Source organism: Megascapheus bottae, chromosome 8, assembly GCF_031878675.1.
Source record: "Megascapheus bottae isolate mThoBot1 chromosome 8, mThoBot2.hap1, whole genome shotgun sequence".
Lineage (NCBI taxonomy): Eukaryota > Metazoa > Chordata > Mammalia > Rodentia > Geomyidae > Megascapheus > Megascapheus bottae.
Genome location: NC_143516.1, coordinates 40,845,375 through 40,858,671, shown reverse-complemented (window position 1 = coordinate 40,858,671; position 13,297 = coordinate 40,845,375).

The window sequence follows — 13,297 nt, the reverse complement described above, 5'->3', positions numbered from 1 at the left end:
CTGGCTTTTTGGTGGTTAATTGGAGGTAAGATTCTCATGGACCTTGCACTGAGATTCTCAGATCTCTGCCTCCTCAGTAGCTAAGATTACAGGCATGGGCCACTGGTGCCCTGATTCATTGTCTTTATTTCACAGAAAGATTGCTTTTCTTGCCCAAACTGGTATAGTTAGATGTGGTGAAGATGGCTTATGTAGGATGTTCAGATGCCAAATCAGATTCTTCTTTTTCCTTTAGGATAAATAGGAACTGTTTGGCATCAGGAAAATGCACCAGTCCATTGCCTGCTCAGTGCCTTGGAGGGTCATCCTAAACTCTGGAGAATTCTGGCAAAGTGGAGAAGCAGTGGAAGTTGGGGAAGTTGTGGAGTTGGGGACCAGGTGTTGTGAGGCACAGTCACTTCTCTATCAGATGAATGAGAGTATCGACTCCTTTTTTGTGAATGAGCCTTCTTCATTGGGATTCTAGAAGAATCTAAACCTTGGGGTTAGAACAGTTAAAACAATGACTTTAAAAAAAAAACAGCTTCTTATACTTTGGAATAGAAAAACAAAATTGAGACCAGGCAGAGCTGGTGATTTGGAAACTTTAACCTCTGGCAAAATGTCTTCTGTTTCTTCTACTTTCCGCCTCTGTGTGGGCCTGTGGCCCTCTCCCAGCCTTGCTGACTGGGTATGTCCTCTCTGAGTAACAACAAGAAGATATGTGTTGACATAGGAAAAGCATCAGAAGCTGCAAATGGCACAGGACAGGGCCCAGCAAGGGGAGAGGGCAAACCAAATGCCAGCTTCACAGGAGCCGCTCTTCACTAAGATGGTCAGGCTGCTAGATGCCAGGAGCACATGCCTTGATCTTAGATACTCAGGATGCTGAATTACATTAAAAAAATACTTTAAGTCACTTCTTGAGACCAAAAATAGCTTTTTCATTTTAGCTACTATAGGGTGCATTGTTCTCTAAATGTGAAAGTAATGCCATAATGAAACTATTTTATTTTATTTTATTTATTTTTTGCCAGTCTTGGGCTTGAGCCCAGGGCCTGAGCATTGACCTTCGACTTTCTCAAGGCTAGAGCTCTACCACTTGAGCCTTAGCACCACTTCTGGCTTTTTTCTATGTATGTGGGACTGAGGAATCGAACCTGGGTCTTTGTGCATGCTCGGCAAGCACTCTACCACTAGTATAAACTCCTGGCCCCTGAAACTATTTTATATTAAAGGTGGATGTTCAAGGTCCACAATTTACTGTACATGTGTGTAGAAAACAGATTGCTTCATCTCTGTGATGCTCTGTTTCCTCATACCTGCATACACTGCTAGTGACCCGGCCTGGCTTCTTTCTTCCTTTTAGACAACATTTTGCTATGTAACTCAAGCTGGTTGTGAATTCCATATCTTCCCACCCTAGCCACCCAGTACTGGAATTACAGGCATAAACCACTATACCTAGCCATATCTGCATTTCTAATAAGGCACTCAAAAGAGTGCCTGCTTTGAGAAGCATTGTGCCACCATACAGGGCAAGGAAGAATTGTCAGGGCCACCTAAAACCCAAGCTGTTTTTTTATGTTGTTTTTTTTTTTGCTAGTCCTAGGGTAGGTCTCAAATTCATAGCCTGAGCACTAGCCCTAAGCTTTTGTGATCAATGATAATTCTCTACTACTTGAGCCATGGTGCCACTTCTGGCTTGTTCTGGTGCTTAATTGGAGATGATTTTGACAGACTGCCCTGTCTGGGCTAGCTTTTAACTGTGATCCTCAGAGCTGAGGCTTCTTAGTAGCTAGGATTACAGATGTGAACCTACCACTCCGGGCTTGATGGTGTTTCTGTCTTTTGAGGTGGTGTCCCACTTTGTTACCCAGGCCAGTGTTGAACCTGAGGACTCAACTGATCTTCTTGTCTCAGTCTCCCCAGTAGCTGGGACTAAATGCATGTTTCACAGTGCCTGGCTAGCCCCAACTATTTTAAACCTTTTTCAAAAGAATCAACAACTTACCCAACTGATATATAAACTAACGCATAGTTGACACTTTAATCTGTTTGAGACAGGGTCTGACTGTGACCTCTCAGGCTGGCCTTGAACTCCCTTCTGCCTCAATGAGCCATTATACTGGACTCAATACTTCAATCTTTAACCAAGTCAGATGCTTCTTTTATAAGATCATTCTAGAGTAAAACATTCAGATCTAAACCATCTTGGGTACTATGCATGCAGTAGACTCAAAGAAGAGGAAATTACAGACACAGGTGGACACTTTCCTTGTTCCAGGCAAACAAAGATACTAATCTGAAGAAAATCATTCTATGATTCTATCTCATTGACTTCTTCGTCATTCAACCAGAGATAGGAAGATCACAGCACAGGGGAGCGGAGGTCAATGTGTCTTATCTATGTTACTGATCACTCTTTTCCCTTGTGGGACCTTTCTCATAAAAGCTCATATTCCTCCTCCACCCAGCACCACCCCTCCAATACATGTAAATTGGTATGGCTGGCTCCCGAGGAGTCTGGCCAGAGGCAAAGCTCCACTGGGCTTGCCCAGTTTGGCCTCACAGGACCAGGAGTTGTCTGTCAGCTGGCACAAATGACAGCATGGATTTGTCACTTACAAGGCTGTGTTGACTTGAAGGAGCTTCTTTACATTGTTTACTTAGGTGTCAATTAGCTTATAAACGGTATGGGCCGTCCCTATTTGGTAGGAAATACTGCTCTAAATACCAAAGATGGTCTTAATGGACTAGTGTGTTTATTCTAGCATGAGAAATCATTGCTGTCTTGTAATTTCAACTCCTCTCTTGAAGCTCTTAGTAAGAAAAAATGCAAATAACCATAATCTCTTAATTGCACCTCATAACCCAGATTCTTTGGGGAATGGATCACCTTTAATACAAGTATGAGTTTTTCTACTCGCCTCTGAACTTTCATTCATTTCTGCATCATTTTGCCCACCTCAGACATTTTACATGGGACCTTGGTGCTGGTGATTCATACCTATAATCCTAGCTACTCAGGAGGCTGAGATCTGAGGATCATGGTTCAAAGCCAGATCCAGCAGGAAAGTCCATGGGACTCTTATTTCAAATTAACCATCAAAAATCCAGAAGTAGAGGTAATATAGCTCAATTGATAGAGTTCTAGCCTTGAGCACATAGAGCTCAGGGACAGTGCCCAGGCCCTAAACTGAAGCAGAAGGAAGAAGGAGGAAGGGAAGAGGGGCTGGAAGAGGAGAAGGAGGCGAAGAAGAGGAGGAGGCAGGGGCAACAGCTGGCTGCTGGTGGCTCACACCTGTAATCTTAGCTACTCAGGGGGCCGAGATCTGAATATCATAGCTCAAAGCTCAGGCAGGAAAGTCTGTGAGACTCTTATCTCCAATTAACCAGAAAACTGGAAGTAGATCTGTGGCTCAACATGGTAGAGGGCTAGTCTTTTGTTGTTGGTGGTGGTGGTGATGGACATTGAGCTCTGGGCCTGGGTGCTATCCCTAAGCTCTTCAACTCTAGGCTAGCTCTCTACCACTTAGAGCCACAGCACCACTTCCGGTTTTCTGGTGGTAAATTAGAGATGAGTCTCACAGTGTTTCCTGCCCCAGCTAACTTTGAACCGTGATCTTCAGCTCTTAGTCTCTTGAGTAGCCAGGATTCCAGGAGTGAGCCACAAGGGCCCACCTCTGTATTCTATTCTTGTACTAATATTTTCCCTCTATTATTTTTACAAAACAAAATAACAACAGGTTAGGCTTGCTGTGAGGGTAAAGGGACAATGGACAGGATGGCACTGCCTTTCACTTTGAAAAATGTTGCGGGAATGTAAGGCCTGAGGGCACTGATTCTTCCTTCTCAGGCCAGAAAGCCTGACAGCTTGTGGGAGCTTGAGGTGTTCTGCCCTGTGTAAGACTAGGGTCGTTGTTAGCAATACATGGGTTAATTGAGATCTGCTTTTTGGCTGATAGAACCCCTGAGGATTTTCAGTGCAGAAGGGTGTCTTATTTGCTGGAGGCCTGGGATATCAGCATTGCCACCCTTGTAGATCTACTTACAGTCCATTTCCATGGCAGGCTTGCATCTGACAGACCTTGTATAGATTGCTGGAGTGTGTGTGTGTGTGTGTGTGTGTGTGTGTGTGTGTGTGTGTGTGTGTGTACAATGGCCTGGGTGCTGTTCCTCCCTTTAAAATTTTTAAAAACATCGTTTTGCTTCTTCTGGGCCCTGTGCCTGAGCTTTTTGTTCAAGGCTACTACTACTCTACCATTTGAGGCATCCACTGCCACCACCACTTCCAGCTTTTTAATTGGAGATGAGAGTCTCACAGACTTTCCTGACCAGGCTAGCTTTGAACCACTTTGAAACCATGATTCTCAGATCTCATTCTCATGAGTACTAGGATTACCTGTTCATTTCAGAACACTTTTAATGAAATTTATCTCTCTTTGGTTTTATGATTTGATCACTTTAGAAGTATTTTCAGATGTTCTACCATTAATCTCATTCATAAAGACAACTTTATTTTTTTTGGCATTATCTGCAGTATTTAAGCATTTGTTGTTGTTACAAACCAGCATGAAGATGGTCTTCAGCACAGAGTGTGGCCATGTTGTTCTTTCTGCTAGATTATGCCTGATTCTCATGTATGTTGTCAATGCTCCTACTTTCACCCTAAGTGCAGAAATGGAGCTGTGTGTATGGGGATGGCTGACTCAGAAGAATAATCAGTCCTCTGCCTACTCACGCAGATACCCCACCTCCACCCCACCACATAAAATCCTGTTAAACAAAATCAGTGTTGCCTTGGGACAGAACGCTTTGTGGTTTGGTGACTCAATTCTCTCTTGGCACTGGAAACCTAGATTCTCATTCAGCCAGTGGCACAAGAAAAAACTTGTTTTATATCCTCTCCCACTAAACAACAAATAAAGAAAAGCATTGATTTTATGCCCACAGGTTCTGTGGTCAAAAACAACATGGCTTTTGGCTCCTCCAAAGTGTATGACTGACATATATATGTTCATGGAAACCTAACATGAGAACAAATTAATACCAGGCTGAACCACAGACAGTTCCTGTATCACCTACAAACAAGTTTTGGTTCCTAAACTCTTGAGTTATTTTGAGATTTCTTTTTTTTTTTTCAAGCACAAATTGGACAACTAAAGAGTAAGGACACATTGATTCCTGAATTTGTAAGAAGAGAATTTTCACATTACACTTGTTAGAATTTGATAGGCTAAAATTGCAAAGGAAGAAGGGAAGACTGTAAGGAAATATTCCAAGTACCACAAGTGTGAATAAAGACGGGGTCAGAAAGACAAACCTCACAGGCCAAAAGATTTATTGACTTCAACCTGAGAAGGGCATACACGTCCTCTTCAGTCCCCACTGGAGAAGAAATTGCCAGATTCCCGGACTACTCATGTCTCTTTTTTATCAGGCAAAAAAAAGTGATGTCACATTGGGAAGAGATTAGAGATTTGGGCTGGAGTAGAGGGGAGAGAATGGGAACAGGGAAAAGGCTTTTTGTATAGAGTAAGAATCTTATCTTGAGTTTCAGGAGAGGGGGTTTGTTTTAACAGCATCTTGTCACCCAACAGTAGGGCCCTCAGTTTACAGGTTATCTGTTTTATGCTACAGGGTCGGGGTTGGGGGAGTTGATTCAGCTTGATCTAAAAGGAGGGCAATTCTGGAACTTTTCAGGATGTGACCGTCAAGGGAGTAGATGAGTGTTTCCAGTTAAAGTCATTTTTCTATCAAAGACATGAATAGGAAACTCAAGCAAAGACTTGTAATGATGAAGCCACCTGTATGTGCTGTATGTATATAAGGGAAGACAAATCAATCTCGTGGACCACACATTCATTTTGAGTTTGTGTGGAGAGGAAGGGGAGATGAGAGTGATGTCGGAGGTTCAGTTCGTTGGGAGATTTGGAGGTGTCATTTGGAATACAGTATGCATGTCTCTGTAAGCAAAGAGCGGAGAGCTGGGCTCACTGGCAGTCTGGGATCATCATGTTAGAGGAAATAAGCCAGACTGAGAAGGAAACATCACATGTTCTCTCTCATATGTGGATTCTTGTCCTTACGGATGAATATAACAGGAATTGAAACAAGCTCAGTTTGGGAGTGGAGACCAGCAGACTGGAGGGAGGGTGAAATGCTTGAACCACACATGTATGAAAACGCAACAATGAAATCACTTACAATGGAACAATGACGGAGAGGCTGGGAGCATGGCCTGGTGGTAGAGTGCTTGTCTAGCTGCACAAAGACTTAGGTTTGATTCCTCCATACCACATACACAGAAAAAGTTGGAAGTGGTGCTTTGGCTCAAGTGGCAGAGTGCTAGCCTTGAGCAAAAAGTGCTCAAGAACAGTGTTCAGGCCTTGAGTTCAAGCCCCAGAACTGGCAAATAAATAAATAAATAAATAAATAAATAAATAAATAAATAGGAGAAAGAGGAGGAAGAGGAGGAGAAGGAGGAGGAGGAGGAGTCCTGGGGCTTGAACCAGGGCCTGAGCACTGTCCTTAAACATTTTTCGCTCAAGACTAGCACTCTGCCACTTGAACCACAGCACTACTTCTGACTTTTTCTTAGTATGTGGTACTAGGAATTAAATCCAGGGCTTCATGCATGCTAGGCAAGCACGCTACCTCTAGGCCACAGTCCCAGCCCCCAAATGCTACAATTTTTGATGCTAGGGATAGTTATTACATTGCTTCTAGACATGCACCAAAATAGTCCTTCTGGCAGCATATGTGCATTGGCAAACCTCAAAACTGAAGAAGGTAGTGCTTGAGGGTCTGGACAGATGGTAGCTGCTACATGCAGTGTGAAGCTTGTAGGAGGCCCCAGAGTTTCTGAGGCTTTTATTCATTGCCATTCTCATGAGCCTTTTTGGACAAGTGAGTGAAGGTGTGGCAAAGGTAAACAAAACCTGTAGATGATGCATGTTAAAGATGCTGTAAAGTCAACTTCAAAGCCTGTGACATCTCCACTACAGACATCTGCAAAGAATACCAGACCTAGAAACTTGGTATGTAACTGCTGGGGCCAGGAGGAGGTGCTTTTGAAGCAAAGCTTTCTATTGACAGTATTTGAAAGTCATAAACAGAAACAGGCTCAGCAGGCAGCTCCTGAAATTTTGGCTTAGCTCATCTTTGCAGGAGATACTTTGTATTTGCTCACCCATGAACCCCTCCTTGAGCATCTTCCGAGGTGACATGTCGTTTTAGCCCTGGCAAGAAATGAAGGGAAACTTACACAGGGATCCATTAAGGACTTTGTGCTTAGAGATGAAAGTAGGAACTGCCAATGGTTATCATAAAGCTCAAATTCATCTGACAAGATTATCTGAAATAGGATGTGTGTGTGTGAGAGGGGGGGGAGGGAAGAAGAGAGAAAGGGAGGGAGAAAGAAAGACAGAGGACAAGCGACTGGTACCAAGGATGAAGGCATTTGGCTGGGAGTTTGGCCTATTGGTAGAATGCTTGCCTACCATGCATGAAGACCCAGGTTCAATTTCTCTGTACCACATACTTTTAAAAAAAGGATGGAGACACTTGATAACTAAATTGTGAAGTTATGACTACATTCTTTAGAGAGTGCTAAACCGCCTAAGAGCTTTTGAAGTGAATCTACCTGGCAGATTAGTCCTAAAGCTAGAAACAGTCTAGGAGACACTGGAGTACTAAGCTGAAGACATTAAGTAAGGAACTAGGACAATGATTCCAATGATTCTTGGGATGGACCAAGAGAGATAGGTGTTGTACCTGTGAGGTAGGAATGTTTCATGGATTTTTTTTTTTTTGCCAGTCCTCGAGCTTGAACTCAGGACCTGGGCACTGTCCTTGGGCTTTCTCAAGGCTAGTAATCTACCACTTGAGCCACATCACCACTTCTGGCTTTTTCTGAGGAATCAAACCCGGGGCTTCATGTATGCTTGGCATGCACTCCACTACTAGGCCATGCTCCTGACACATGTTTCATGGATTTTTTTTTTTTTGCCAGTCCTGGGTTTGAGCTCAGGGTCTGAGCACTGTCCTTGGACTTTCTCAAGGCTAGAGCTCTACCACTTGAGCCTCAGCACCACTTCTGGCTTTTTCTCTATATATGTGGTACCAAGGAATTGAACCCGGGTCTTCGTGCATGCTAGGCAAGCACTCTACCACTAAGCCAAACTCCCAGCCCTCATGGATTTTTTTTAAACTGAATCCTATAGAGGATTCATAGTAAAATATATCCTCTTAACAATACAGGTAAGGATGGGAAAACTAAAGAAATGTTAGCTCGTGTAATCAGACCTGAAAAAGCAAATACTTTACAGAAAATAAAATTCTGTAATTACCCATATTGTTTCCTTCCTTCCTTCCTTCCTTCCTGCCTGCCTGCCTGCCTGCCTGCCTCCTTCCTTCCCCTCCCCTTCCCTTCCTTTCCTTTTCTCACCTTCCTTTCATTTCTTCCTTTTCCTCCTTCTTCCTCCCTCCTCCTCCTCCTCCTCTTCCTCCTCTTCCTCCTCCTCCTCCTCCTCCTCCTCCTCCTCCTCCTCCTCCTCCTCCGGTTCTTTCTCTTCTTCCTTCTCTGGTTTCTTTGGTGTGGTATTCATGTCTTGTGCATGCTAGGCTCATCCTCATCACATAATTGCATTGTTAGTCCTAATGGGTTTGTTGTTTGTTTGTTGGGGTTCTTTTTTAGAGTCGATTTTGCTAGGTTACCCAGGCTAGCCTCAAATTTGTGATCCTCCTGCCTCATCCTCTCAAGTTGCTTGGGTTACAGGTGTGCGTTACCATGCCCAGCAACACACAAGACTTTAAACTTGAGCCCTTCCTCAAAGCACAGCCCTCAATTCCTCAGTTCTTCTGAGGCTTTATGCAGAAGTTCCCAGGCTATGTTCCTTGGCCTCCTTCTCTTTGCTCCTGTCTGGAATGGAACCGTTCATTCCTCTGCAACTTATGCTAAGAAAACCAAACCTTGTTGAGTTCAGCCTGTCTCCAGGTGACTCTCATAGTTGGTTAGCATGTAGTGATCCCAACTAATCAAAAATGATATCATATTGTTCCTGAGATAGCTTGGCAGTTTTCACTGACTCTGTTGCCTCCCAAAGGTAGATGTGAGCAAATGGCAGGGAGAGAGCCCGGGCCCAGCTTCAGCTGGAGAGGGGATGACCTGCCTTGTATGGTGTAGCTGAGGGAAACTGACATTTCTGTTCACACCGCACATTGGGAAATGGCTCTCAGCCTTTAACTCACCAGTAATAATCACTGCACCCAGGATAATGCCAGCACTCAGGGAGGGGAGGCTTACTTTTTCAAAAACATTTAACAGGATGTCTAAATTGATATCTTGTGCAGCCACTAGGTGGCAGAGTTTGGGCATTTTATTACCATTTGATGATAATAAGGGTTGCATTGATGGATGTAGACTTGTTGCTAAAGCTAAAGCTTTTTGAGGGTGTTTGGAAAAATTATACCTTGAATAAGTATGGAAAATCATTTCTGTTTCCCCAGAAAACTGGAGATTTGTAGTTGCAAAACTAATGCACTGAGAATTTGAGCTTGGAGCTGTGTAGTCTCTTATAGTCTCTGGACCTCCATGTACTCATATGCAAAATAGGATGGTTTGTGTGGGGGGCAGGGGTAGGGGGTCATCAGGCTTGCGCTTGGCCTGGGCGCTGTCCCTGAGTTCTTCAGCTCAAGGCTAATGCCCTACCCTCAAGCTAAGCCCCCTTCCCATTTTTTTAGTGAGTGATTGGTCCTTTTGTGCCCGGGCTGGCTTTCAACCTTGATCCTCAGATCTCAGCCTCCCTGAGTATCTAGGATTACAGGCATGAGCCACCACGACAGGCTAGGATGGTTTTGATTAGAGGTTGTCTCTAAAGCATCTTCTAGCTCAGATATTCTCTTTTGTATATCATTTCATATCTCAGCCTGATAAATGTAGGCCCTCAAAGCAACACCTTATAAGTTATTACTCAGGAAATACCAACTGACATTCATAAATGCTGCTATTAATTGAGAACCTACTAAGTGCCTCTACTAGGCCAAGCCTATTATGGGGATTACCTAATTTAATTATCCTTATTGTAATATTATTACCCTAGATTAGGAAACTGAGGCTTTGAGGTATTAATTACCCTGAGATCACACAGCTATTGGCCAAGCTAGTCTTTGACTCTGAAATCTGTGTGCACACATTGCTGTATTTCATCCTCTGGTCAGCTGAGAAAAAATATAAATATGAAGAACAACATTGCTTCTTGAGGAAATGCCAATTCTGCATATTTAAATTCCTTCCTTCAAGGGAAAGGGACTTTCATTTTACATTTTTTAAATTTATTTTTTATTGTAATTAATAGAAGGGTTACATTATATTCACTAGATAGAAGGTGCATAACTTCACAAACATTGATACCCTTTCTCATGACATGGTCCCCATTTCCCTCCCTCTTCCCCCGCTCATTTTACATTTCTAAGGGGTCATATTTATATGGCTCTCTCCTATTGGATTTTGTCTTGATTTTTTGTTTGTTTGATTTGGGTTTTACACTGCTCCTGGGACTTGAACTCAGGTCCTAGGTGCTGTCCCTCAGCCTTTTCTGCTCAAGGTTAGTGCTCTATCACTTGAACTACGGCTCCATTTCTAGCTTTTTGGTGGTTAATTGGAAATAAGAGTCTCACAGACTTTCCTGCCTGGGCTAGATTTGAATTGTGATCCTCAAATCTCAGTTTCTTGAGTAGTTAGGCTTGCAGGTGTGAGCCACCATCATCTGACTTCTATCCTCCTGTGGTCATTAGGCACCTCTTTGGAAACTGGCCACATTCCAGACATATGGGCAACCAGGGGACTCCATGTCCCATCAGTCACGTGATTTCTCAGGGGCAATGTCTTTTCAAACATGCCTAAAACAATGGCACCACATAATTGCAAGGACCCTTTATAGGACCTGGACTATCTGATGATATGTGTCTGTAATCTAATACAACCTCTAATGTCAAAAGGATGGAGGTTGCTCAGTAGACAGTGTTTCTCTATTTACTATACGGGTGCTTGCCACAGTTTGTTACTGGATTAGCAGTGCCTTTCCAGGCACCAGTAGCTCATGCTTATAATCCTAGCTACTCAGGAGGCTGAGATCTGAAGGCACTGGTTTGAAGTCAGGACAGACAGTAAAGTCTGTGAGACTCATATTGCCAATAAACCACCTAAAAAAAGGCTAAAGTGAGCCTGGCGCTGATGTCTCACGCCTATAATCCTAGCTGCTCAGGAGGCTGAGATCTGAGGATCATAGTTCAAAGCCAGCTCAGGCAGGCAAGTCTGTGAGACTCTTATCTTCAATAAACTATTCAGAAAAAGCTGGAAGTGGCACTGTGGCTCAAGTGGTAGAGCACAAATAGGCTCAGGAATAGAGCCCAAGCCCTGAGTTCAAGCCCCAGGACTGGGGAGCCTGTGGCTCCAGTGGTGGGGCACCAGCCTAGAACAATGAACTACCCAAAGCCAGAAGTGGAGCTGTGGTTCAAGTGGTAGAACACTAGCCTTAAACAAAAGAGCTAAAACATAGTGCCCAGGCCCTGAGTTCCAGCTCTGGCACCTCTACACACACACACACACACACACACACACACACACACACACGCACACTTTTCTCTTGTGGCCAAGAAATTTATATAATAGATGTGTAACAAATGTCTTAATTCACAAGAGTGCTTCTATGGACTGGAGTTTGAAGCCCCCTCTAGGAAGTTATTTTATACATATAGAGGCAGGTACCTTTGGGCAACTTGGAAACCATACGTTTGAGTCTGCAGAACACACTGGTAATTCTTTGAATGGACCATAGATGGCAGTATATCATCGGTTTATATCTTGCTGCTAAAGTTGATCTCTGGGTTTCATTAAATCATTTCACATGCCCATTATCTCTGAAGCAAGAATTATGGGTAAAGAAATACATTTCATTTGCTATACATTGCACAACCACATCAAAATACTTGCAGGGGCCAACTAGCATTTGGAAAACTAGGCAGATTCATAGGATGTTGATAAAATTCAAGGTTCAAGGCCACATCCAAGGACTCTGAAGGGATCCCAGCACTGTACATTTTTTTAAAAAGATAATGTGTTTTCTTGTTCTTCAGGAATGCATTTTATATAAGTTTCAGGCCTCTCAAAGATAAAGTTCTCTGAGAATGACCATGTAGCTCCCTTAAGTTAAGGAAAGAAAAACAGAAAGGAAAAACTCAGGGCCTAGGCACTGTCTCTAAGCTCTTTTGTTTAAGGCTAGTGTTCTACCACTTGAACCACAGCTCCACTTCTGGCTTTTGGGTAATTCAGTGAAGATAAGATTCTCATGAACTTCCTGTCCAGGCTGGAAATCTGGGCTGGTTTGAACCATGATCCTCAGCTCTCAGCTTGCTGAATAGGTAGGATTATAGGCATGAGCCACCAGTGCCTGGCAGTATTGTTTTTAGAATATAAAAATTATAGAAAGACAAAAAGAAGTATATTGTTGCTAATATATTTTCACATTTAACATAATGCAAAGATGCAAGGTTGCATTCACCAGATTATACTCATCTCTTGCACACTTTCATTGGTGACATTATCACATTGCTAAACACCCTTCTTGCCTTTTTGAGTACTAGTGCTTTGTATTGTTTATCTTTTCATCCTTGGCACAACTTGGTGGACACTTCACTAGAGTATGGATACACTGTTTCTGTGAAGCAATGGGGCCTTAAAGATTTAGTTCTCTTTCTGCTTCATTGACAAGCTTCATGCAATCCTTGATCTTAGAATCTTAGGGCTGGGGTGTAGCTCAGTAGTAGAGCACTTTCCTAGCCTGTGAGCCCCTGGCATTGATCAGCACTGTAAAAACAAAACAAACAAAAATAAAAAACCTTGTCTTATTCTAGCATTTTCCTCCTCCCTCCTTCCCCCCTTCCTTTCTTTTATTGGGATTTAATCTCAAAGCCTCTAACTCCCACTCAGCTTTTCCCACTCACAGCTTATGCTCTACCACTTGAGCCACACCTCTCATGCTGTTTTTATATGCTAGTTAGTTGGAAATAAAAGTCACAAGGACATTTTTGCCTAGACTGGCTGGTTTCTAATGGAAATCTTCACATCTCAACCTCTTGAATACCTGAAGTGACAATACGCTCCATCTTATCCCAGACAGCATCTCACAATGTGACTCATGCTAGCTCGCATAATCTTTCTGCCGCTGCCTCTGGAGTGCTGGGATTTTAGGTGGGACGGGCTTGCTAGGCAGGCAACTGATCTATCACTTGAAAAACACACAGACACAGACAC